The 27,944-nt window shown below is 39.8% G+C and overlaps 1 protein-coding gene across 4 annotated transcripts in view; it reads left to right on the plus strand.

The window, feature by feature from the left end:
* The window catches only part of LOC131678918 (uncharacterized), a 402,100-nt gene that overhangs the window by 345,784 nt on the left and 28,372 nt on the right, over nucleotides 1-27,944 (plus strand). The gene's annotated exons all lie outside the window — the stretch shown is intronic.

Raw genomic sequence — 27,944 nt, forward strand, 5'->3', positions numbered from 1 at the left:
AATCATTCATACACCAACCGATTCAGAAACACCTAACTTTAATATTGGTAATAATTTAATATCTCCCCAATAAAAGTAGACTTTTGGAAATTGGTAAAATTAAAAAGTTCACGAAAAACGGGAAAATTACCATTCCAGAGGCAGATTTCTCAGACACAGCCGTCAAGAGAGGGCAGCTTAGTTGCTCAATGAAACACGAAAAGTCATAAATAGAAGCAACGCATGTCCGTTTAAATCAGTTGTTGCTCTTATCCCATCCGAGCAACATCGTCTCCGGGCGATGCAATAAGCGCTATCGATTTTCGGTAACGTTGGCATTTGCACACAACTCGCACCCAGCGATGCCAACCTTCCAGTTTAAACTGGATTCTTCCAGTTTTTTTTACTCGATCCAGTCAAACAGACAAATGTGTAAATCGTCCAGTTTTTTTAAATATTGTCCAGTTTTATCCAGTTTTTTTTCCCAGAGGTGTGCGCCAAAATTATTTCCTCACTATTTGCATTACAATAGTAGTTTACTATATAAACTAGTAATAAATAATAAAATAAAATAAATGAAATTGTGAAGAGTACAACCTCTCTAGGGAACAAGGGAAATTGTTTTTCAGTAACCATATTTTGCTGCACCCTGTCGTATTTCAATTCAATAGAAATTGAAATGCTATGGAGTGCAAGATTAGCAGATATTGTTAATTAAAATGAAGATTGTTTTTTTAGTCTGTTAATTACACATGGCATAGTGCGTTAGTTTGAAGGTACCAATTTTTTCGTTTAACATTTCAAATTTCTTAAAACTTGTAATGTGAAATTATCTAAAAGTTATATTTAAATAGTAGCGATCGCTTTTATACTATCTTAAACTAGAAATTCGCTGCTATATGAGAATTGTTTTCTTATTTTGTCTAATAGCTGAACGTTTTCATATTGAATGTTTGTCTTCATATTTGAGAATCCTGTTTTATTAAAGATAGATCCATTTTATTTTAAAATACTTTGCATCCCTAAACTACATTCCCTTTTGCAAGGATAAATTTGGTTATTCGGGCATCCAGTTTTTTCCAGTCTTTTTTAAAGAGAGGTTCCAGTTTTTTTGAAAATAAAGTTGGCAACGCTGCTCGCACCTAAGTGTCAAAACCATATACGGTTAGTTTATAAATAGAGGTGACGCGTACCCGTTTGAATCAGTTTTTGTTCTTATGTCGAACGGGTAAGATCATGGCTGCAGCGTTTGGGCACTACAATAAGCGGTAGACGCTATGCATTTTCGGCAGCGGTAGCCGTGTGCGGATTTTCGGGTACCAGCACGGTGTCACAGAATGATTTGCAAAGTGGGTGGGCGGGGTGGTTTGGATTTAATTCAATACGGTGTGTGCTGCTTAAGAGTGTTGCGTTTGAAAAAAATATATTTATTTTTATGCATGCGTGTGCGTTGTAACTTGTTAATACATGTTTACGGCGCTTTGTAGTTGCTTAGGGTAAAGAGCCTATTGGTTTTCATGTTTCATATTTCGGTTATATGTTTTTTATCAGTAAGGCATCTGACAACGTGCCCCGAATTACCCGTGCGGTAATTGTTCCGAATCGCGGCTTTTTCGAAAAGAGGGTTAATTTCTTTTGGAAAAGGTTCTAAATGGCCTATTTTATAACAAGCAATGAAAAAAATTCGGGGGGAAAGCTTTAAAATAGTTTAAACTGGAAAAATAAGTTATTCCCACTTACCTTTCTAACAATGGCATTGCTCATGAGAAAGTGACATTAAGGGTGAAGGTAGTGCGATGCGGCTTTGCCGCATAGTCGAGTCCAAGGATTCGAAGCGGCGCAAAGCCGCTGAGAAACCGACGGACGAGGTGGTTTTGATCTTGCTATCGAAGGGTGCAATCAAACCTGTAATCCACTCGTTTGCCCGGTATACTCAAACATAGGGACTATCCTTAGTTTAAGTCCGACTGAGCGGCAGCGAAGTCGGACAGCATGGCAAAAAGCGATGTGGCGTAGCCACATTAGGCATTAACAATGTTTTATTTAGTAACAATAGGATAGTTTTTATTTACAAAAATAAAATGTAGTCAGTGCCGAATGTGGCCACATCGCTTCATTCAAGTGCTGTCCGACTTCGCTGCCGCTCAGTCGGACTTAAACTAGGGATAGCCCCTATGTTTGAGTATACCGGGCAAACGAGTGGATTACAGGTTTGATTGCACCCTTCGATAGCAAGATCAAAACCACCTCGTCCGTCGGTTTCTCAGCCGCTTTGTGCCGCTTCGAATCCTTGAACTCAACTATGCGGCAAAGCCGAATCACACTACCTTCACCCTTAACGTCATTTTCTCATGAACAATGCCATTGTTAGTAAAGTAAGTGGGAATAACTTATTTTTCCAGTTTAAACTACTTTAAAGCTTTCCCCCCGAATTTTTTTCATTGCTTGTTATAAAATAGACCATTTAGAACCATTTCCAAAAGAAATTAACCCTCTTTTCGAAAAAGCCGCGATTCGGAACAATTACCCGTGCTTCTGTAGTTATTGCACTGTTCAGCAGCGTAGTATTTTATATAGGAGAGTACACTCAGGTTTTTTTACGCGGATTTTGAAATTTACGCGGTTTTCATTTACACGGCCTATATCCCCTGCGTGAAAAATCTGAGTGTAATTGCATCGGAAACAATCACATTCCCAGCAGAACTTTTTGTTTTCTAATTTCAAACACTTTTGTTTCGTACTGCACACAACGAAAAATTTTAAAACAGAACTTACCGTCCCAGCAGCAGTTGAAGCGGGTGTTCTTTTTCGATTCAAATTCAAGCCATGTCTTAAGCGTTACTGGACTTAAAATTGTTTTCCCAGTTTATTCAGTCAGATTATCTGTCCTACCCTATGTATTTAAAACACAGTTCTAATTGCGTTTTAAAGTATACAACAAATAGAACGGTTGGGTATACTAATTTAAATTTTAAAATAAATCTGTACACCTATATAACATAAAACGCTGCAGAATTGGTTTAATAATACAATGTTTACACTACGTTACACGTTTTAATAATTAGCAACAAGAAAAATGTCACCAAGATAGCATAAAAACCCATTTTAACTGGTAGTGTGAACGTTGCATAACAATGTAATTTATCAAATAATTTCATTTTTTCCACCACTAATCGATCAAGAAATACTTAAACTTAAGATTGTTTACTTAAGTTCAGTAGTACATTATTGAAAATTTAAATGGAAAATGAAATTTCATATTTCATGGAGAATCTCTATATTTCCGTTGGCGGGCGTGGGCTTCCTCATCACAGCTCTCAATATGGAACTTTTCTTTTGAATATATTTTCTGGACAGACCAGCCTATTTTTACTAGATGGATCAGCCAAATAATACCAATCACCTAGTAAGATACTTGATTAATTAATAGATTACCGTTAAAAGACCTTCAATAAATTATGTTTTGATGGGGAGGGTATATAGCAAATTGTAACATATGAAAGCAGGCGAGTGAACAAGAACGTGAGTCGATATGTGTGATAGATAAAATTCATTTGCACGCTCTTGAAAAAAGCTACATTTTTAATGTCACCGTGGTCGTGTCCTGTACATAACCCTTTAATTTTTTTCTAGGTGTGTAGTGATCTGAATGAGCGGAGATAGGGTGTTGAGCCCATTTTCGCCATGTTTCTATTATCCCCCTACCCATTTGAAGCCGTTGGTTAGAGCAGTGTCTGCCATCTTTGTTCAACGCATTGAGTCAAATGGTAGCGCAACAATAGGGCCACTCGATTCGAGTTTTCGTTGCGCTCAAACGCGAGAATTTCACCGATTTCAGCGCATTTGTGTTATTATATTGGTTCATAACAACGAAGCAAAACTGTTGATGTCAATTTTTTCGCGTTCCATAGATTATAGGCCGAGAAATTAATGAATTAGTGAGGCACCCTGCTTAGTATGGTGAAAATAGGCACTTTACCCTACATAAAAGTAAATTTTCCGACAATAATTTTAAAACAAGCTTTAACCACAATGCGCAAATCCTAGGAGCAACAAATCTCTCCCATAATTTGCATATCAAGGCACGTGTAATCGACCTTCACGGATTTGAACCAAATTTGGAGCAATTGTTCATCTAGGGCCAATATATAAAAACCCAAATTTTTGTGACAATTGAACCACCTCTCGGGTCACGTGAGCACCCTCCGTTTTGGCGAATTGCCAAAACTCTTGATTTTCTTTTGATCATATCTCCGGTTCTATTTACTCTAGAATCAAACCACAAAATGTCTTTTAAAGAAAATTGTTCAAGAAATCTAGAAAAAATATTATTTTTTTGCCGACAGTGCTGCCAACTATACAATTTTTTAAGTTAAATAATATTTATAAATTTTTCTCTCAATACATATATTTTAATTTTGAAAATTTTAATGCCATCGCGTTCCTCAGACATTTTTACATAAGAAACACTTATCATCCCAATATAATATGAGCGCATCCTGAGATACACTGTTTTGAAGAGAAAAAACCGCAATTTCCCATATAAAATCGCAAGCGCATAACACTAAAAAACCAACTTGACTATTCTGAGTTCAAACATAATTTTTCGTGAAGTAGACGAGAAATGATGAAAAACTACATTTTTGGTTTGCTTCTCAGGGTCGATTTTTATGACCGTTTGAAGATTTTCTCAATTTTGGCCAATAAAAATGGATTTTTATATGAGAAAACCGGAGTTTTTCCCTTCAAAACGGTATATCTCAGGATGCGCTCATATTATATTGGGATGATAAGTGTTTTTCATGTAAAAATATCTGAGGAACGCGATGGCATTAAAATTTTCAAAATTGAGAGAAAAATTACCTTTTAATATTTAACTGAAAAAATCGCATAGTTAGCAGCACTGTCGGAAACAAATAATATTTTTTCTAGACTCCTTGAACAATTTTCTTCAAAAGCCATCTTGTGGGTTGATTCTAGAGTAAATAGAACCGGAGATATGATCAAAAGAAAATCAAGGGTTTTGGCAATTTGCCAAAACGGGGGATGCTCCCATGAGCCGAGGGGTGGTTCAATTGACACCAAAAATTGTGTTTTTATATATTGGCGCTAGATGAACAATTCCTCCAAATTTGGTTCAAATCCGTGAAGATCGATTTCAGGTTTGCATCTTTTTTTTATCACTTCGCGTGGAATGACCCATAGACATTTGGGACCACAAAATGAACTCAAAAAGTTTTGCGCTTGCTAATTGGGATCATTTTTATTTTTTTCCATGCAACCTCGAGTCAGTCTAGTGACCATATAGCGGATTAATTCGGAAATTCGTAGATTTTTAAATAGTTGTTACAAATTTCTTACATTTTGTTGCGAAAAAATTAAATGTATTAATGTTTGGAGGAAAGCACAGAAATATATTCCCCCGCACTTAAATAATCACATCGTGGTTATTAGGATTTTGGGCTTCCTTCAGCTTAAAATAAATGTTTCTGGAACGAGAAAACAACACTTCCAGAGTGTTTTCCAAAAAATATTACAATAAGTTCAATTCGCTCTATAAAGAAATCCTAAGTTAATTCCTAAACCAAAAATTGAGGGCCAAAATGAAAACCACTTCCTTCGATGAGATTCTCGATAATTGTCTCCGTCGTGGGCATCGTTCTGTTGAATTCTTATCCATTAGCTGTTATAACAAATAAAAACCTGTTTTAATCCACCTAGCGGTGCAATTGTGCCTTTCTCATTCCTCTAAACTATGGCACGGAGGCTTTTTATGTTCAACATAATTGTGGAAATGTCCATTACATTCTTAGTACACTTTGCACTTATACACAACGGCTTGCCAGCCACGAACTTGATGAGCTACGTGTCGACGGTGAAACACCTGAAACAAAAAAAAATATCATACTTAATTAGCGTAATCAGCATTAGCTCAATGTTATCTGCTTGCTAACTCATGTTGTCATTCGGGGGTGGGTATGTGAGGAGGGCGAAAGTCCCATGAACGAACGACTCCCCAGCTTAAATTGGTATGCTTTGTGATATAGTGGTGGTTTAAAGATGATGGGGTTGAAAGGGAGGGGTATGAGGGCTGGATGGGGTGGTGGTCTAAGGGGTGATTTAAGGAGATTTTTAAAGGAGGGGAGTGAACAGTAGAGGGGGGGTGTAACCCCTCTCCGTAAACCATCAACTACGCCTCTGTTAATATCCAGAAACCTTTTGCGAGTCGAAAAACAAATTTGGCCGGGATTAGGTTGACGTTTTTCAGAGTGATTGCATAACCTTTCTATATGAGAAAGGCAAAATGTGCCAAAATCCAAAAAAGTGAATCGTCGTCAATTTTTTTTCGAGTTTGCATAAAATCTCGACGTTTCATGCACCTTGAACACATGTAGCATTAAAAATAAAAATTCTTTTTTAAAATTTTACCTATAGTTTATATGAGAAATTTCTGTGTGGCCGCACTCTGAAACCCGTAATTCTGGAACCAGAATTCCGATCGATCCAAAATTCAATAGCAGCCGATGGGAAGGTTGCACCTTTCATTTGAGACTAAGTTTGGGCTAATCGGTCCAGCCATCTCTGAGAAAAATGAGTGACATTATTTGACACATACGCACATACATACACACACACATACACACATACATACACACATACACACACATACAGACTTTTTCCGATCTCGACGAACTGAGTCGAATGGGATATGACACTCGGCCCCCCGGGTCGGGATTAGGTTGACGTTTTTCAAAGTGATTGCATAACCTTTCTATATGAGAAAGGCAAAAAAGCATTTTCCATGAAGATCCTAAAACGTCTGATCTAGCAGGGAAAAAATCGCCTCACGAGTCGTTCGTTCGCCATTCACAAGGAAGCATTGTGCTTGCATAGCAACCTGGTTCCGCGAATACATGAGTAATACCTCGAAACACGGCCACCTAAGGCAACGCCTACTGTCAATGGCATGCAAAAATAGTCGCGTTCTGTTTTGACAATTGGTATATCGTCTATTATATAGTTTTTCATGGTATTTTTTCAGATTTATGGTCGAAAAGTAATCGAAACGGCAAAAATAAAAAATTAAAGGGTTATGTACAGGACACGACCACGGTGACATTAAAAATGTAGCTTTTTTCAAGAGCGTGCAAATGAATTTTATCTATCACACATATCGACTCACGTTCTTGTTCACTCGCCTGCTTTCATATGTTACAATTTGCTATATACCCTCCCCATCAAAACATAATTTATTGAAGGTCTTTTAACGGTAATCTATTAATTAATCAAGTATCTTACTAGGTGATTGGTATTATTTGGCTGATCCATCTAGTAAAAATAGGCTGGTCTGTCCAGAAAATATATTCAAAAGAAAAGTTCCATATTGAGAGCTGTGATGAGGAAGCCCACGCCCGCCAACGGAAATATAGAGATTCTCCATGAAATATGAAATTTCATTTTCCATTTAAATTTTCAATAATGTACTACTGAACTTAAGTAAACAATCTTAAGTTTAAGTATTTCTTGATCGATTAGTGGTGGAAAAAATGAAATTATTTGATAAATTACATTGTTATGCAACGTTCACACTACCAGTTAAAATGGGTTTTTATGCTATCTTGGTGACATTTTTCTTGTTGCTAATTATTAAAACGTGTAACGTAGTGTAAACATTGTATTATTAAACCAATTCTGCAGCGTTTTATGTTATATAGGTGTACAGATTTATTTTAAAATTTAAATTAGTATACCCAACCGTTCTATTTGTTGTATACTTTAAAACGCAATTAGAACTGTGTTTTAAATACATAGGGTAGGACAGATAATCTGACTGAATAAACTGGGAAAACAATTTTAAGTCCAGTAACGCTTAAGACATGGCTTGAATTTGAATCGAAAAAGAACACCCGCTTCAACTGCTGCTGGGACGGTAAGTTCTGTTTTAAAATTTTTCGTTGTGTGCAGTACGAAACAAAAGTGTTTGAAATTAGAAAACAAAAAGTTCTGCTGGGAATGTGATTGTTTCCGATGCAATTACACTCAGATTTTTCACGCAGGGGATATAGGCCGTGTAAATGAAAACCGCGTAAATTTCAAAATCCGCGTAAAAAAACCTGAGTGTACTCTCCTATATAAAATACTACGCTGCTGAACAGTGCAATAACTACAGAAGCACGGGTAATTGTTCCGAATCGCGGCTTTTTCGAAAAGAGGGTTAATTTCTTTTGGAAATGGTTCTAAATGGTCTATTTTATAACAAGCAATGAAAAAAATTCGGGGGGAAAGCTTTAAAGTAGTTTAAACTGGAAAAATAAGTTATTCCCACTTACTTTACTAACAATGGCATTGTTCATGAGAAAATGACGTTAAGGGTGAAGGTAGTGTGATTCGGCTTTGCCGCATAGTTGAGTTCAAGGATTCGAAGCGGCACAAAGCGGCTGAGAAACCGACGGACGAGGTGGTTTTGATCTTGCTATCGAAGGGTGCAATCAAACCTGTAATCCACTCGTTTGCCCGGTATACTCAAACATAGGGGCTATCCCTAGTTTAAGTCCGACTGAGCGGCAGCGAAGTCGGACAGCACTTGAATGAAGCGATGTGGCCACATTCGGCACTGACTACATTTTATTTTTGTAAATAAAAACTATCCTATTGTTACTAAATAAAACATTGTTAATGCCTAATGTGGCTACGCCACATCGCTTTTTGCCATGCTGTCCGACTTCGCTGCCGCTCAGTCGGACTTAAACTAAGGATAGTCCCTATGTTTGAGTATACCGGGCAAACGAGTGGATTACAGGTTTGATTGCACCCTTCGATAGCAAGATCAAAACCACCTCGTCCGTCGGTTTCTCAGCGGCTTTGCGCCGCTTCGAATCCTTGGACTCGACTATGCGGCAAAGCCGCATCGCACTACCTTCACCCTTAATGTCACTTTCTCATGAGCAATGCCATTGTTAGAAAGGTAAGTGGGAATAACTTATTTTTCCAGTTTAAACTATTTTAAAGCTTTCCCCCCGAATTTTTTTCATTGCTTGTTATAAAATAGGCCATTTAGAACCTTTTCCAAAAGAAATTAACCCTCTTTTCGAAAAAGCCGCGATTCGGAACAATTACCGCACGGGTAATTCGGGGCACGTTGTCAGATGCCTTACTGATAAAAAACATATAACCGAAATATGAAACATGAAAACCAATAGGCTCTTTACCCTAAGCAACTACAAAGCGCCGTAAACATGTATTAACAAGTTACAACGCACACGCATGCATAAAAATAAATATATTTTTTTCAAACGCAACACTCTTAAGCAGCACACACCGTATTGAATTAAATCCAAACCACCCCGCCCACCCACTTTGCAAATCATTCTGTGACACCGTGCTGGTACCCGAAAATCCGCACACGGCTACCGCTGCCGAAAATGCATAGCGTCTACCGCTTATTGTAGTGCCCAAACGCTGCAGCCATGATCTTACCCGTTCGACATAAGAACAAAAACTGATTCAAACGGGTACGCGTCACCTCTATTTATAAACTAACCGTATATGGTTTTGACACTTAGGTGCGAGCAGCGTTGCCAACTTTATTTTCAAAAAAACTGGAACCTCTCTTTAAAAAAGACTGGAAAAAACTGGATGCCCGAATAACCAAATTTATCCTTGCAAAAGGGAATGTAGTTTAGGGATGCAAAGTATTTTAAAATAAAATGGATCTATCTTTAATAAAACAGGATTCTCAAATATGAAGACAAACATTCAATATGAAAACGTTCAGCTATTAGACAAAATAAGAAAACAATTCTCATATAGCAGCGAATTTCTAGTTTAAGATAGTATAAAAGCGATCGCTACTATTTAAATATAACTTTTAGATAATTTCACATTACAAGTTTTAAGAAATTTGAAATGTTAAACGAAAAAATTGGTACCTTCAAACTAACGCACTATGCCATGTGTAATTAACAGACTAAAAAAACAATCTTCATTTTAATTAACAATATCTGCTAATCTTGCACTCCATAGCATTTCAATTTCTATTGAATTGAAATACGACAGGGTGCAGCAAAATATGGTTACTGAAAAACAATTTCCCTTGTTCCCTAGAGAGGTTGTACTCTTCACAATTTCATTTATTTTATTTTATTATTTATTACTAGTTTATATAGTAAACTACTATTGTAATGCAAATAGTGAGGAAATAATTTTGGCGCACACCTCTGGGAAAAAAAACTGGATAAAACTGGACAATATTTAAAAAAACTGGACGATTTACACATTTGTCTGTTTGACTGGATCGAGTAAAAAAAACTGGAAGAATCCAGTTTAAACTGGAAGGTTGGCATCGCTGGGTGCGAGTTGTGTGCAAATGCCAACGTTACCGAAAATCGATAGCGCTTATTGCATCGCCCGGAGACGATGTTGCTCGGATGGGATAAGAGCAACAACTGATTTAAACGGACATGCGTTGCTTCTATTTATGACTTTTCGTGTTTCATTGAGCAACTAAGCTGCCCTCTCTTGACGGCTGTGTCTGAGAAATCTGCCTCTGGAATGGTAATTTTCCCGTTTTTCGTGAACTTTTTAATTTTACCAATTTCCAAAAGTCTACTTTTATTGGGGAGATATTAAATTATTACCAATATTAAAGTTAGGTGTTTCTGAATCGGTTGGTGTATGAATGATTAAAATCCATCTAGTAATATCGAAGTTATAAGCGTGCAAACCTTACATAGTTTCGTTACATGGGAGATAGTCTAGATTTTAGAATGACACCTAACCCCAGATAGTGGAGTAAGACATTTTTAATGTCAATATTTTAAATCCGCAATCGTAAAGTGGTGTTTGTTTTAAAATCCCCCCTGTCGAGAGCTAGTTCAAAATCCGGTAGGTTGGTTTTGAGCTAAGAATGAGCTCTCCGGTAGATATAATTATTGAAAAGCACATTGGAAAACCCCTTGCTCAAAATTATGCGATAAAATTTCAGCGAACACTGAACATTCTCCTCGATTTATTAGCGCTCATAGCATCGTTTGGGATGGCCGGTTTATAAAACAAGCGAAAGTGCAGCTTCAAAATCCGCCAAGTACAGCGCTCGATGTAAGGCAATGTTTTATTTTTCACAATTTTTTGGCAAGGCCTACATTGATTCGGTTAAAATTGTAATTTGCAGTGTTGTCGTAAGACAGTATTTGTATGTATTTGTATGAAATAATGTAAAAATTTGTTAAGTTGACCGGATTTTAGGTCAACACCACACTATCCCTTCCCAATAGGGACGGCTTCGCTCGTGACGCTCCTCTCGAACGGATCACGGTTTGCATTGGGTTTTCATCATGTATAGCAAAGTTACAAACCACCAAACAATGCTACAGCTTCGTGGCGCTAATAAAGTTCATAATTTTAGAATTACACCCAGCCTCAGAGAGTGCGGGTAGGCATTTTCAATACCAAAAATAATGTAATGGTATACTATGCTCGGGGTGGATTCAGCCAGACATGCCTCCCCTTAGAAACCACAATCATTTTCGCAAGCACTTACCCAATGATGGTCCGTTGGTTGGAAAGAACGTTTCAAGAGAATAATGAATGCTATAAACCAGTATTTCGCCTGAAGCTGACTAAGTATAAATGAGTGGGATGCTAATTACTTTGTTCGCGCTTTGTTTAACAAAGTCTGAATTTCTGGTAAAAGATCGATGACGTTCGCTGGCTGGAATTTTGTAAGTGCTGTGGATGCAATTTTCGTTACTGAACAAACCAGCCATTTTTTGCTTGTCCGCCTGGTGAGATGTCGTTAGGAAAAACCATAGTTTGTTATTAGTCACAGAGCACTCCTCGTTATAAGGACACTAAGTAATTTATAGTTTAAATATCTACGCACCGCTTACAATAGCGTTGGTACGACACAGCTAAAATTTTTTGTAATTAACCATTTATTTTCATGCACGTAATTATTTGAACCTTCACAATAAATGGAAAAAAAATTTACTTTTCCCAAAATTATAATTTCAAAACATATAAAAATTAAATATGGTTAAATATGGTTGGAAAAATCTGGCGTGACATTGACATTAACTACATTTTCAATGAAATTCTCGGGGAATATAATGTAAATACCTGCCATTTTCATTTACATGTCGACTACACTTCGCGATTCCAAGTGTTGTAATGTGATAACGCTTTGATTTTCATTCCCAACCATTCAAACAGCTACTCCGTATCGGTTCCATTATTTTGTCACGTCCGCAGAGTGTCTATTGCAAAATCAACTACCACGCCTCGTCTCCGAGGAGATAATCTATTCAACCCATATGGCTGTCCGGTTTCAGCCCGGAAGGCCTCGTACTGATTGGGGGGAGGATACATATGTTGATAAATTGATTTTCACCAAGCTGGTGACGCGTGACAGGTCTGGTTTACCCGCAAAACATTGCCACAATCCAGTAGGCGTAGCGTTCGGACCACTGACAGAAATGGTAAAGGGGGTAAAAATTATTCTGTTTTCATGGCAATCTTGTCGTCACTCTACTGACCAGTATTTTGAGATGCACTATGAAATTTTTACACAATGTTTTCTAAAAATCATTGATACGAGCTCATTCGAAAACTCAACTTTCATTATTTGAAAAAATGTCATACATAGAATAGTTTACGAGTTTTCTGTGATTAAAAAATTGTAATCAAAAATTCGAAATCACATTCACATATTGGGTTGTTTCTTTTCTGGTTTTATTATCAAGGCATAATATACAATTTACCCCCACCTGCCCAGCAACAGGAAGGACAATCAATACAGTATCCGGTCTGATTCTGCTGCTATCGCTCATCTGATGCAGATGTGAAAACTGCAACAGCAGCAGTACATCCATCACAATTTGTTAATCTTGCATGCCTCGCCCGGTCAGCTGGTTTGCGCAGTAATCCTATCGAGACTCGCCATTCAATCGGATTATTGCGGTTTTGTGAAATTACGGGTATATAATTCTGTAAATCTGAATTCACTCCGTGATCGACTGGCCGTGGCCTACTACCATCGATTTTTACCGGTATGAAAACATTAAAATTAAGTAGGTATGTGTACAAAGTTGAAACGATTTTTATGCAATCCTTCGGTATTTATTCCAGCATCAAAAATGATTAATGGATTTAGAAAAAACACCAAATTCGGATTGACTAACCATAAATCTGGGTACTTTAAATTATTGGGAGTGTTGTTAGCGAGATCGCGAGTGTGGGTTTGCGTAGATGATCGCAATTGCATCTTCGCGTTTGTGACCAGGATAATATTATCGCGTTTTACTCAAGCGCTTGTATGTGTAACCGCTTGCATATTCGCATGGGCTTTTGAATTTGAGTGTACGCTTCGCAGCTAGGAGGATGTGAGTTCCCTTTATCACTGGAGTATACGGCCACGGCACCCCGGCATTTCTGGTGTATATGAGTTTGTTTTTTTACACGAAGACTGAAGGTATGGACGTGGGTTGTTTGAACAGGACGAGGACCAAAGATAGGCGGCTTCTGAACGTGACTGATTAGCAATCGCAATGGAGCGGGTGTTAGTATAATCGCACTTGAGACCGCGTTTACATATAAATTCGACTTGATTACCGGAGCGTTTTTTTATGAATGTGAGATCGCGTTCGCATGTGTTACCAGATTGGTATTACCGCAAAGGGCACAACCGTTTCTATGTTAACGTGTTTGATTGCGATAGCTTGTGTGTGTATAATTTGGCGTGTTTGAATCGTTTTATATAACCTAGTGCATATCCCCGTGAGATTTTGGATGCTTGGGCTCCATCTCACTGAAGTCTACAACTATTGTGTACTGAGACTTGTTGGTTAGTGTATACAAGTTTCGCGTTTTAGAGTGAGAGCTCCCGAACGAGTACGATTCATGAACGCGCGAGAGCGGGGGTTGTGTGTTGGGGCTTAAGTCCGCATTCATCAATTCGTTCGTTTTTATAACAGCGAGGTCGTGGACGGGAACGATCGCATTTGCATTCTGATTTGTATGATAGCGAAAGGCAACTTTCTGTTAGAGATCAATAAGAAGAGCTACGATTATTTTCAATGGAATATGAATGACTATTTTCCTAGCTAACCCATTAGATTGAGATTTACAATTAAATAATAATAATTTAACTGTATGTAATCGATGCTTAATAACCTACATAATTCATAATGAAATGCTATTAAATACCGTGGTCATTTATTTTTGGTCTTTTTGTGGTAGACCGAGTATCCGTTAGTTTAGGCTTATGAAGGTCACCCCTATCCAATTCCATCATATCAGGCATTCAATGTAGATAATGTTCAGTAGATTGCCCCAGGCAAATAAAATCATTTAGCATAACAAACTACAACAAGTGGCTGATTGTGGCAGCAATAGAATCAAATTCAATGACATCGTGTTTAAAGATAATCGTGAAGCCATGATTCGACTACACGATCACCTCGTACACGGAAAAAAATTGTTCCCAAAATCGTGAATAAAGTGCCATGAATTCTGGAACAATCACGTTTTTACGTTATGAAAACAGGACCATGAACAAAAATCATGGCTTTTATAATTATGTTCAATTTCCCTTCAGTAACGCCCGCATAACGCTTTCATTTGTGGAAATATTTGATTTTGTTTTGTGAACTTCAGTCACGGTTTCCGTCTAGAACTATTTCACAACTTTTTGAACATTATTCATAAAACCAAAGGTTGACTCATGATTTTTTCATAGTTATAGGAACAATAGTTCACAACACCGATATATTCTGAATATTTTTTCGTGAACTATTTCACGAAATTCGGAATTTTATTCATGAACCCATTCAATTCTCGTGAACTAATTCATGATCCCTAAAATAATAGTCCCAATCCAATATCCGTGCTCGTGAAATGGTTCACAAAATCATCAAATATTTTTCATGCATTCGTGAACTGGTTCATGATACCTAGTATAATAGTCACAACTTACCATTCGTTTTCGTGAAATAGTTCACGAAATCATAAAATATTATTCATGTATTCGTGAACTGGTTCATGATTTCTAATATGTTAGTTACGATCCAATATCCGTGCTCGTGAAATAGTTCACGAAGTCATGAAATATTATTCATGTATTCGTGAACTGGTTCATGATACCTAGTTTAATAGTCACAACTTATCATTCGTTTTCGTGAAAAAGTTCACGAAATCATAAAATATTATTCATGTATTCGTGAACTGGTGCATGATTCCTAGTACGAACTATCTAATATCTATTTGCGTGCTTGTGATATTTAGAAGATATCTCTAATCATTTACAATTTCATGCAACATGGTAATGAAATTTTTACGTGAACTCTATCACAAAAGTTAGAATATTTTTCGTGCAATCATTTTTGTTCCATACACTTTTTAATGAATTACCCAGTTTCTATCGACTAGTAATAGGTACGAGCAGTAGATATAAAAAAATTATTAGACCTCGAACATCGTTATTCATTTGATAAGGTTCATTGTGATGTCCGGACAGAAAACGAAAACTACACTGAGAACCTCAAATAATGTGCGTGATATAGTTCACAAAACTAGATATCGCGAATGAGTCTTATTTTAATGATCCAGTTCATATTGTCACGTTATTCCGAGTAAAAAAACCATTAGTAACCAAAAAATAATAGATCAAGATAAGGCGAAGAGAATTTACGAATACCATGATAACACCACTGATATCATGAACATTAGTTACATTACTCTTTGAAAGTAAGCTCTAAAATAAAATATCATGATAACATGAACAGAAATTACGAAAATCGTTACTAAGATCCTGAAATCACGAACACAAATCACACAACTAGTGACAAAAATATCTAAAATCGTCACCAAGATCCTGAAATCATGAACATGAATTGCTCTATACATAACTAAAATATCACGATAACATGAACAGAAGTTACAAAAATCGCGACTAAGATCCTGAAATCATGAGCACAAATTACATAACTCGTGACAAAAATATTCAAAATCGTGACAAAGATCATGAACTCATGAACATGAATCACTCTACTTATGACTAAAATATCACGATACCGTGAATGAAAATAACGAACATCGCGACTAAGATCTTGAAATCTTCAATTTTAATCCCGCTAACGTCATGAGAATTCACAAGAATCGCGAATAAGCTCTTGAAATCATGAACAACGTTTGACTGTCGACTGTGTATTCCCAAATCATGAACAAGAGTCACAACAAAAACTAAACAACAACAGTAACCCAACCAAACATTCTAATGTAACGCCATGTATATATTCGGGGCGAACTGGTTTTTAGAAAACACAAATAGTTTCATGAATACGAGGTTTATTATTCATAATTTCAGGAACTTTGTCACAGTTTTCGTAAATCGTCCAGTTCATGAAATCGTGAATTTATGAATTTATGAACGAATTTTTTTTCCGTGTACTTGTGATATGACTTTAAAAATTATCGTTTTGCAATATAGAAAAGTGGTTTCAGTTACAAGAATGCGGCCTGCCTACCTGATCATACAATATAAAATACAAGACTAACATTCCGCAGACAACGCTTTTCAATTATCAATGACAGATTCTTACTTGCCCGTTATATTATGAAACGGTTTACTACATTGAACCATGGATAACACTTACTTACCGTTCAGGTTAGAGCCTTGTTGTCTCTTGCTGTATGCAGAAGCCGTCTCCACTCCACTCGGTCCATTGCTGCTTGTCACCTGCCTCGCAGTCTTCGAAGGGTCCGCAGTTCGTCCTCTATCTGGTCGATCCATCGTGCTCGCTGTCGTATTCTTGTTCATGTAGGGTCGCCCTCGAGAACCATTTTCACCGGGTCGTCGTCCGACATTTTGTCTTCGAAACGTTGACGGCAAGTCCAATACTGCTGGCTTTCAGTCCGATGTACGTGTCCAACATCACCTCAAAGTTCCGTGCCATTATATCAATGTCGTCGACGAATCCAAGAAGCTGGACGGACTTCCTGAAGATCGTGCCACACGTGTATTCCGCTGTAGTGTTTGGGAAAAATGTGGTGGGGGTTGCTTCAAGGCGTATTTTGCGTCAGACGAAAGCGTTGAGGAGGGCGTCTTTCGCAGATACCGCTTGGAAGTGACAGCCGATGCTGTTTGCGATTTCCTGGAGTCGTCAATGGTTACAAAGTTTTTTTTTTGTGCCAGTCATAAACCGTTTTGTCGCTGTTTACCGCTGAGAACATTACCCCGTCTCCATAGCTCAGAATTTGGGGAATCTGGGTGTATGCCGTTCAGGAAGTTGGACCAGCTGATTTCCTTAGCTTCTTGAATGGTTTGCCTAGCTAGATTGCGGAGTTTCCTACTGCTCCGACAGCTCTTCCTTCACGCAGGGGGTGGCAAGGGGAGTTTTTGTATGAGGAGTAATGCTTTCCTTCGTGTCCTAATGACGGAGGCGACGTCCAAGTTTTACCAGCGTATGGCGCAGTGAGTCGCGACCCCACTAGTTTGAGGAATACTTCTTTCTGCAGTGGTTTGGAGAGCTCTTCCGGAGTGTATGTGCCGTCCCGATCAAGGTTGAACTGGAGAGCTGCGTCGTCGTCGTCGTCGTCGTCAGCGTTCTCGTACACCCGTGGTTTTGGAAGGGGTCACTCTCTGCTGTGTGGTCTCCTCCTGCCATCCGCAGGTCGCTGCAACAGTGTTGGAGCAGAAAGTTATGTCCAAGGCCGACGTCAAGTTTCCGTGGATAAGGGTTGTGCTGCCGTCGTTGAAGACTGTGGCGTCGCTTTCTTCGAGGGCTCTAAGTATGTATCTCATTGCCGCGGTGGCAGCACTTGTCCAACCCCTAGGCGGCGTAATGAGTAGAGCTGGAATCTATTAGATGAGGTCGATCAGTTAGTTTCGAATGTTCGTGACTTCTTATGGTATATATAAGAAGACAAAGCCGGGAGCTCCAGATGAGGGTTCCTGGCGACGGCAACCAATTTGGTATTGAAGGGGATGTGCTCCGACAGGAGTTTCACTTTAATGACCAAACCGATGGTTTAATAGTTGTTGATTCCTGTGACGTCTCCCGCTCGTACCTATACCCGCACCAGACGGGTCGACGCAACGCAAGCGTAAAGGTGGGTCCCCTGGATGACGCGGCAGAGCAGCTCAAGGTGAGAAATTATACTTTGCAGATTCCCGAGGTTGTGTCTCAGGCCGTTAATGTTCCACTAAACGGAGAGGATGGGTAAATCCTAAATTTTGTGAGATCAGAGTCGGCTGGTATGCTTGCTGGTGGATCAGATAGATTTGTCGTTAGTGTGGGATAGATTGTTGCCGTGGGCGGGCTATTTGTGGTAAGTTTACCGCAGGAAGCCGGGCCCCTGCACTAGCAGCCGTCGGTGGTTCTTCAGTAGGAACCGGGATGTTCACGGTCAGGGGCGCTGCAGGGACGGGGTCTTTTTCCCTGGCCGAACAGCTATCTGTTTCGGATATGGAAATTTGTCGTCTTTGAGCTCGTCTTTCCACCCCTTCCGGCCACCGCCGGGGGTGTGGCAAGGGGTCCACGTAGATCGTTTTGTTTTGGTTACAAGGGATCTAAGTGTTGTAGGTGAGATGTTGTATCGTCTTCCTGGGCGAGTGGTAGCCTGGGCGTCAGCTGGGAAAACTTTTACTGGAAGAAGGTTTGGGGCGCTGAACTGTTCTCGGAGTGTGGATTAGAGAGCTGAACTTAACCGGAGGATAGCCGGGCCCCCTACACCAGCAGCCACTGAAGACTCGTCGGTGAAGTCCGGTACATCCGCGAATAGGACCGGTGCTATGGAGAAAACCTTTTCCTGCGCTTAGTGTTCTCGGTTACGTGGTGTGATTCGTTGGCTGTAGTTCAGTGATCTAATACCGGGGTATTGGTTGTTGATCGCATTATTCGGAAGGCTGTGCCATGAGCATCCGACAATTGGACTTGGTGATCTTTGTACTGAGTCCCTTGGATTCGGTCTTTCGTTTTCTGATTCTTGCTGATGTGCTGTTTAGCATTGCGGATCCCTGTTAACTGTGCGGCCCGGCTGTCGTTCGCTGCGGTTTCCGGGTGTATGTCGGCGGAAATCCGGTTCGCCGCTTGGGAGAGCTCGGTTGCTGGTGGTGTTCGGGTGGACTAGCGCTATTGCTTCAGTCGGTTGCCACATGTGGAACCTAATTGAGTGCTAAGAACATCCGGCAATGGGGCTTGGTGTCCGATGGGATTAGCTTTTGGTGTGGTGACAGTCATTTGTTGGTATCTTTGTAGTGGTGTTCGTCAGTGGGCATCGGTTTCCCTTCGAGGTTTTCCCGGTGTAAGGGCTGGGGATGAGTTGTGGTGGGTTGTCTGGAAACAATTCAGAGACGTACAGTTCCTTGGGAGCAGGGGTGTATTGCGACGACCTGTAGTCGCGTCTTATGCTGCTGGAATTGGGGGAGTAGTGCCTCGTTTAGTAATGCAGTTCGGGTGGGCTAGCAGGCTGCCCTTCCAGTGACCGCAGGGGGTATGGCAAGGAGTCCGCACGGGTTGGGTTGACTGTCCCTTCAGTTGATTGCATGAAGAGGACCAAGAGCATGCGGTGGTGGGGGTTGGTGCCCGGTGGACCGGGCTTTTGGTGGAGTGCCTGTCATTCGTTGGTTTTTAGTACTCGTGTTGGTCGGTGGGTGACGGATTCCTTTGTTTGTCTACCCGGTGTGAGAACTGATGAGTGGGTGTGGTGCGTTGTCTGGAAGCAGTTCAGATAGGTACGGCTGATCGTTTGCCGGAAAAAGTGCATTGCGACTTACCCGCGGTGCGAGGCCGGGTCCTCTACACTAGCAGCCGCCGGAGGCTACACCCCAGTCGGTGTTGGTGTCGAGGTGGTGACTGCATAGCATTTTATGTAGCTGTAGCTGTTTCCTTTGTTTGTGTTAGTTTGTTCGTTGTGGTCATATTGTTGTTTTTGATGCTTGGTTTTATTGTTTATTTTGTTTAGCTTGTTTCTGGTCTAGCTGCTATTAGTATTTTGTTTTTTTTGACATTGAAAATGTCTTATTGCACTATCTGGGGCAGGGTGTCATTCTAAAATCTAAAATCAAACGATGTCACGTTTTTGCGTCACTATTTTGAACGCTAATAACATTGGTATTTATGAACGGATTTCCGTCTGGTTATTACCAAACAATTCGGAATTAGCTGAAATTATGTTTTATTGCTATAGTGTTTTTGTATTTCAATAGCACACTATTGAAAAACAAGCAAAAATGAACAGATCTCGAAAAAGTGAAAACTCCCATACATCAGTTAATCTATCCCCGGCAGAGCCGTCAATAGGGAGCAGCTTAGTGATTCAAACGAACACGAAAAGTTATAAATAAATGTGCCGCGTGCCTGTTTGAATCAGTTGTTGCTCTTTTACCAGACAAGTAACATCGTGCCTATAGCGTATCGTACGACAGATTTGAGCACCCAGCACACTACGCTTCTATGAATGGCGTCATCCTTGACTATTTAAAGAATATCATTCCTCGAGCGACTTCATTCTCCTGTCGAACGTCGGGCCGCAAAGAACAGCAGCAGCAATCACGCATGTTAACAATGCGCTGCGATGAGTGCTGCATTTGATCACTGCTACCGCTGGGGGTGATCCGATGTAAATAGAGTTGACAAACCTCAGTTGAAGCTGTTCCATTGTGCATGTTATTATTGTTAAATTAAAAGCCCTGTTAAGGGCTATAACATGCAGTGAAGAACAATTTTGAATATTTCCAATCATTGACAGCGATAATCCAATTGCGCAGTTTATATTCGTTATTTGTTGCTTGCGCGTATATTGTCAATCTGAAATTTGCAACAATCTGTTATTTGTTTAAATTTATCCTTCCGAAACAATGCAAAAATGTGCAGCTACTTAAAGTACATTTCCAGTCTGAAATTGGCGAAAAGACCAACAAAAAGCTGAATATTTCTTTTTCGATGCGTGTAAATAAATTATTGTAGTTTTTTTTTCAATAAAAACTTCATTGACTTCCAACACGGGAGATTCGGCAACACAGCCTTGTGCAAATGTCGTCTACTAATGTTGAGCTGACTTTTTATCAAATTTCTTAGTGATATTTGCAATTTAAAAGTTATAGTGGATATTAGTTTTCCAAATAAAGCCATGTTCTACTAGTTGATAATGAAATTAAGTCGAGTACTGCGCGAGTGAAGTGATTTGATAGTGTAAATGAATGAAGAAGATCTCCAGAGATCCGGCCATTTGCATTCTGCCAAAAGGCACACATCTATACAACCAAAGGAAGTATATTTTTATTCTATTTTATACCGGGGAGCCGACTTGTTTTTTTATATAACAGTACAAGTAGCGACGCCATAAGATCGCTTTCGATTCATTCATCACTATACCGACCATATAACTGAATGTGTTAAATTCCACCAGTCACGATATTCCAGAATATTCGATTCAGAAAGGTAGTGAAAAGCATATGCGATAGGAGACAGATTTATCTCATTGGATTCGATTCACAAGATGGTGGTAGGCCAACAATAAATTTTACAGCGAACTTATCAGGGTTACCACTTTCACAGATTTTTTCAGTGGAGGCATTGTTCGATGCACTTTCACAGATCACACATTATTTTCAAGTTCCGCTGATTTCTTTATTATTTCCTCAAATACTCAGATGCATTGACGGATTTTTTTGAATTTCTCATGATGAACAGTCATGGCTATCAGGGTTGCCAAAATTAAATCTGTATTTTTATCCTAAAAAATCTTTTCATCTGTGTTTGCTCTTCGAAAGGTCTGTGTCGATGTCTGTATCGGGTCGGTTGAGTCGTTTAGCCTTTTGCTGGATTATCTATCAAAGATGTTGGTTCCTGATGTTTGAATCAGTCAAGCAAGGACCTGTTTACATTTTCGTAAAGGAAACAATACAAATCGTTCTAATATTTTACATCCAGAAACTTGATCTTTGCCGATGTGCAGGGTTGAAGAATTGTTTTCTTCTTCATTTAATTACTTTTGTTGATGTATAATGTTATATACGTTGGGTCGACCAATGTAGCTGTCATGTTTTCGGACAGAGAGTTGGGACTTGACAAAATCACGGGGTGTTTCTGGAAGTGGGCTTCAGCCAGGCGTTTGCTGGGTGCTGGCATGTACTACAAACCTTTGCCTTTCAGAGGGAGTGACCGCTCTCGAATGTGAAGATGTATTTTGATTAGGCTGTGCACGCAGACGAAGTAGACATGGATAGTGACTTGCTGTGGGCCGTGTGAGGCAATGTTTGTAGACACGGCTCACAGTGGAAGTCATTTTTGGGTTGACTTCGTCAGCGTGCACAGCCTGATGTGGAGGGCTGGACTGAAAGAGACAAAGGGAAAGTATTGCTGAAACTGTGAAGGGAATTTCTAAAAATAGTTTTTGTAACATCATTTCTTAGAAGTCTGTATATCTGTGCATGCGCGCAAGAATCTGTATATCTGCACATACAGATTCTTGGTCTGGGGATGGCTGAGGGGTCTGTATGAATATGGATTGTTCTGTATTTTTGGTAACCCTGATGGCGATATTGCGCATTGGTCTCGGTTTAATTATATTTTGGGGATATTATGACGTTTGGCTGTACTGGCCTTGTCCCGAATTACGCGAATATCTATTTTTGAACCAAAATCTGTGTATTCGTACATACAGTTTCTTGGTTTATAAAAAGCATATGAATCGGAATACATACTGATTTTTATACATTTTTGGCAACTTTGATAGCAATCTGTCAACATGCTATCTCTATTCCTCTCCCTGCACACGGAGTAAACGGTAGTGAGGTGATCAAAGTTTCATGCCACACATATATACATGCAAGCATGAGCGACACTGAGTACCAGACATGCACACGCTCATATTATTATGCACAGGTCGGACTTACACTGGGATAGTTGGGAACCCGAAAATGATTGTGGAAAGACAACGGAGTATTTGTGTCAGGTGATTTATTTGAAAGTGTTCGCGATGAAGGGATAGCGCCTAATTCATGTGATCTCGGATCAGCATCGTTCATTTTGTTTGTCTCTGGATTCGGGAGATGACAAGTACAACCACATTCAAGAGAAAGGGGAGCAATTTTTTTTCTCGAACAGTGCTAGCGGATATTAAGACGATAGAGTAAAGTGCGATTTTTCGTCCTGTTGGGGAGGATGCGTCACTGGTTCATTGAATGCTCGGCCTACGGTCGAGGGGATGCATAGGGATTGGCATCGACAGCTTTGCTTCGTTGGTGGGAGCCAAGGCAGGAGCACGGATGCCCTCGGAGCAGTGGGGTAATCGTGTTTAGACGAGTCGGGTGCCGCAGTTGTTGCCATACCTTTTGACACAGCGCGTTGAGCGGAGATGGCTGGTGCTGCTCTGGCCGGCGGCTTCGGGTGGGTGGGGGATGGGCTCATTACCCTATGTGTATGATATATGATATTTGATACAGGCAGCCCGTGAATGCAATGTAAGCTTATTCGTGGTACGGTTTTCTTATATAGAGTAATATTCATGTTTTTGCACTGTTTATGCTGTCGCCCCGCCGGTTTGGACCCGTTGGACGGGGCATCGTCTGCCGTCTTTAAGCACTATATGCACCTGTCCGATCCGTTTCGGTGCCGTGCGCGGACACCGCTATTCTTTCGTACGGTTCGGGTACGGGCGTTCACGGTTGTCCGTCACAATGCCATGCCGGACGGGTGTGAGTGCTCGCATTTGAGTCGTGTTGAGGAGTGTTGGTGTCCGTGCATGGAGCTGGACCGTCACTGGGACGGATCGGATAGGTGTAGGTCTGGCTTTGTCATCGTATTGGCTCGGATGGCGGACGTCTGTTGGGGCGTCCAATTCGGGTTTTCGCTGCGCATAGGCAAGGGCAGTGCGACGTAGCATTAAGTTTAAATTTTTTCGACGCGTTAAAGAAAATAATTTAATACTCCTCTATTCTAAAGAGAAATAAATGTAAATTCACAAAAATTACTCTTCATACGATTTTTCATGCAGTAAGTTTTTCAATTCGCGGTATTGTAAGATATCCAAAAAACGTTAAGGTTATTTGTACGCTGTTACAAATTTAATCCATGACATATAAAATTCAAAACAAACCTGTCAACACGATTTTTGTCATGTAATTGATTCATTGTGTATGCAAATTGTTGTTATAGCGAAAAAATTTGAAAGAATTATACGAAACAAATTTGAATTTTTTCGTCGGCCGGCAGCGGTGCGAGCGGGTGGGTCATAGAATGCTACGTTGCTGACAAGGGTGAGGCTAGAATTTTGTGACCAAATGCTACAAGGGGGGAGGAAGGGGTCGAAAGTCGCCGAAAAAAGCTACGTCATTTGTGCACGACCCCTTATTGTATTGGTTCTACGGAACGGGACGGAGATGTTGATGCCGTTTTCTGTGCGTTCCTTGGATTGTGGACCGGGTGGTTCGTGGGGTGGAGCAGAGCCCTCACTGGTGTCCGTGGTGGGGTCTTTGTCATATTACTGCGGTATACATTTTATTGCAAATCATTTTCTGCGGGTATGATTTTCGAAGCCGATGGGATACATTGCCTCTATTTATGAACCAATTTATTATGCGATTCACCGACACATATCACAACATCTCGCGTGCATAATGAAGGCAATATAGAGTCGGCATTTTGTTCACTCATTTGAAGAGAAAGTATGTAATACATTATTGTGATACTATCACGATTTAATCAAGGTAACTGTTAATTATAATAAAATGTAATTAGGTATCAACTTTTTTATTACGAGATAGCTTGAAGCAGTAAGCATAATCGTACCAGAACTATCTTATTATTCTAGTATTGTAGAGTTTCACCGGAACAAAGAAACACGAAAAAATAACATTTTCACTTGTCGATTGAAAAATTCTATTAAATATAAGCAACACTCCCGACAGCCGGCTATCCGGAGTTTAAGTTGCATATTTCACGCACTAATAATTTCCGTATTAATACAACAAACGATAAATCTAATCTCAATTCTCGGCAGCCGGCTGCCCAGAGCAATAAATACATGATAACACTTCAGAGAGTTGCATAGATCGTATCATTTATCAAGGTGAATCCTGATCTATGTAGCTATTGATCCCATCCCACTAACCAAAATTCCATCCCGTGACAACCGCAGAGATGCAGAGGTATACACGGTCTCTATAACAACGGTTGTCACACTAACATTCCCTTCCTTCCCCGATGACTGTAAGGACGTGGCCGGCGCCGTTATTGCTACCTCAAAATTTAGAACCCTCGAAACGTGCACATTGAGGATGGAAAGCTACTCCCAGGCTCCATTCGTTGATTCTCTGTGCAATTTTGCTTGTTCTGGTCAATCACGGAGTAGCAACTACGAATTGTATGGTCATCATGCTCATGCTCATGCTCATTTCCAGTCTGAAATTGGCGAAAACCTGTGATTTATTAAAAATAATCTTTCGGAAACATAATCCAAAATTCTGCAATGTTTCAGAAAATTGGAGGATGTGGCAACACGGCCAACTAGCGAAAGCCGTACCAAAAAGAATCCGCAAATATTTTTTCGTTATTCTGCATGAAGGCAGTCCTTCCATCATCAGTGCGAAAGTGATAAAAGCCGATGTCACGTTTCAAGCTAACAGTATTTCATATTAGATGCTGAAGGGAAAGGTTGTTTCTTTTCATTTAGAAATATTTATCTGATGTAAGTAACGTGCGGCTGGAAGAGATGGCAAACCTTTTTTTTGCAGCTGACTAATTGTTCCATTCTGCATGTTATTTTTGTTAACCCAAAAGCTCTTAGTTAGTTTAGTACTTTTCATTCCATAGCACGCGTGTTTGTGTATCCCACAAATAGTCCTTTTCAGAATTCCACCAATGGTCCTTTTCAGGACCCCACATACAAAAGAGTTAATTTGAATGATTTTCTTAAAATGGTTCTTTTTAGGACCCCAAATAGAGAACATTTCAGAGTTAATGTTAATTAAACCACCGAATATATAAAGATACATATGTTATACTTTCTTCGTTTACGTATAATTTGATTTATGCCCAGTTATTTTTCTATAGTGCTTGCAAACATTTGATTTGATAGCAGGTATTTAACCCTTTCATGCCCAACTTTTTTCTAGTGCATGTAGGGTTTCAAAACTATTTTTTCTTGAAAACGGTGGGGTCAAGAAACATGAAAAGCCTATTTTCATAAAGATAGGTGCTTCCATGGCAGTGCTAGAAGTCACCTTCTAATGCTCAATACAATTGTCCTAGAATATTACAATAGTCTTATTACGTGGAAAACGTAGCCAACGACAGTCTAAATTGATAGGTTTTATCAGTTTTCAATAATATTGCACCATAACAAAGATATGTGAAAAAATCTTTTTCCGTCGTCAACGTAAACTGTCCCTGGCAGCACTGCTCCATCGGAAACCAATCAGACTAATTGCAATAACTTCAGTTCTAGATCTGAACCTTGCAACTGTTAATACTCAAATTAAAGGCAATAATCACATTAATGAGCCTTGGAATAAAACTTTTTTAAAACATTAATTTGTCACACTACAGGTTATCGATTTTAATTTAAAAATTCAACAATTATCTCTGGTGAAGAATAGCATGCCTGTGTGTAGTTCTGAAACAGTCGATGGCATTAAGGGGTTTTAATTTGGCCACGGATAATAATGCTTGCTCATAAAACTGGCTGCATTTTTAATGTCATCGCGGTCGTGTCTTGTACACAACCCTTAATTTTTTCAATCCGAGATGGGTTCCTGGCGGTCGGTACGCCAGTACTTCTTCTTTCAACTTTTGTGTCTCAACGTCCTTGGTTGCCGTCGGCGGTCGATTCGCTACGAGCATGGCGACTTACCCTATCAGAGCGTTTATGATTCGGTCCCTTTCATCGACTGTGGGCCAATGGTTTTTTTGAGAGTGTCCGTAAAAGAATTATTGTGGATGTTTTGGTTGTTCAGTGCTTTAGCCTCAGGGAACGTTAAATTGCTATCGATTATCAGTTTAATGGTTTTCGCTTCTCTCCTCTGAACAGGATCGAACTTTGGCTGAATGTTTGTCACTACAATGAATGCATTTGCTCTCATCGCTGCACGAGATTTCTTTTTGTGGACTTGGTATTCCCCACTACAGTTGAGACACACTTCTTTTTGATTGCTTACCCTCGATCCATGACCGAATTTTCCGCAGCGGAAACATTGCATCGGGTTAGGGTAGAATCGCCTGATTTGAACGCACACCATGCTTAGGAAGATTGTCTAAGTAGCGGGGTGTTTGAAAGAATTTTGGAAATAATTTTGGTGATCCTTCGAACCTCTATGACCCTTTGCTCCTTTAGCTCTCGCAGGATGGTCGACGTTTCCATGTTGGTGGTGCCCAAGTCCTATAGTAGGCCTTGAAATTTTGTTCAGGAATAGGTGTGGGATAATTTAGATCTTCTGTCTATCGGCTAACCGATCGATTTTTAACAGCAGTAGGTTCTCTAGGAAGAAGTCTGAAGGGCGTATTTGGTCCCTCTCGCCTCTTTAACCGCCGAGATTCATTTTGTTGGTTCCGTTTCCAGGGTGTTTTCGAGGGTTAAATGTATTAGGGATGGTTTAGTAGAGAGTTTCCCTCATATCCCATTTTCGTCTCTAGCTACCCTCTCCCTCTTCTCCCGAGGGCCCTTGGTTTGCGCCCATAAAGTCGATTGTTCAATAGTTATTTGGATGAAAATAACTTATTGTGATTGCTTTGTGATCCTGCGAAGAACGGTCTCCCCTATGTGGGTGGTTCCCCCTAACAGCAATCTACGCGTGAATTCCTTTTTTTCGAAAATGTACGATTGTCAAAGTTAGACCAGAATGACGGCCTGTTACGCACTTTAAATTCCGATTTTCTCCACTATTTGGTCGAACTATTTCGGTTACAGACCACTGAAAGACTTTTTTCAGTTTCCACTCCCTGACGTTGCTTCGAGTAAATGCCAACATT

Source organism: Topomyia yanbarensis, chromosome 2, assembly GCF_030247195.1.
Source record: "Topomyia yanbarensis strain Yona2022 chromosome 2, ASM3024719v1, whole genome shotgun sequence".
Taxonomy (NCBI): Eukaryota; Metazoa; Arthropoda; class Insecta; order Diptera; family Culicidae; genus Topomyia; species Topomyia yanbarensis.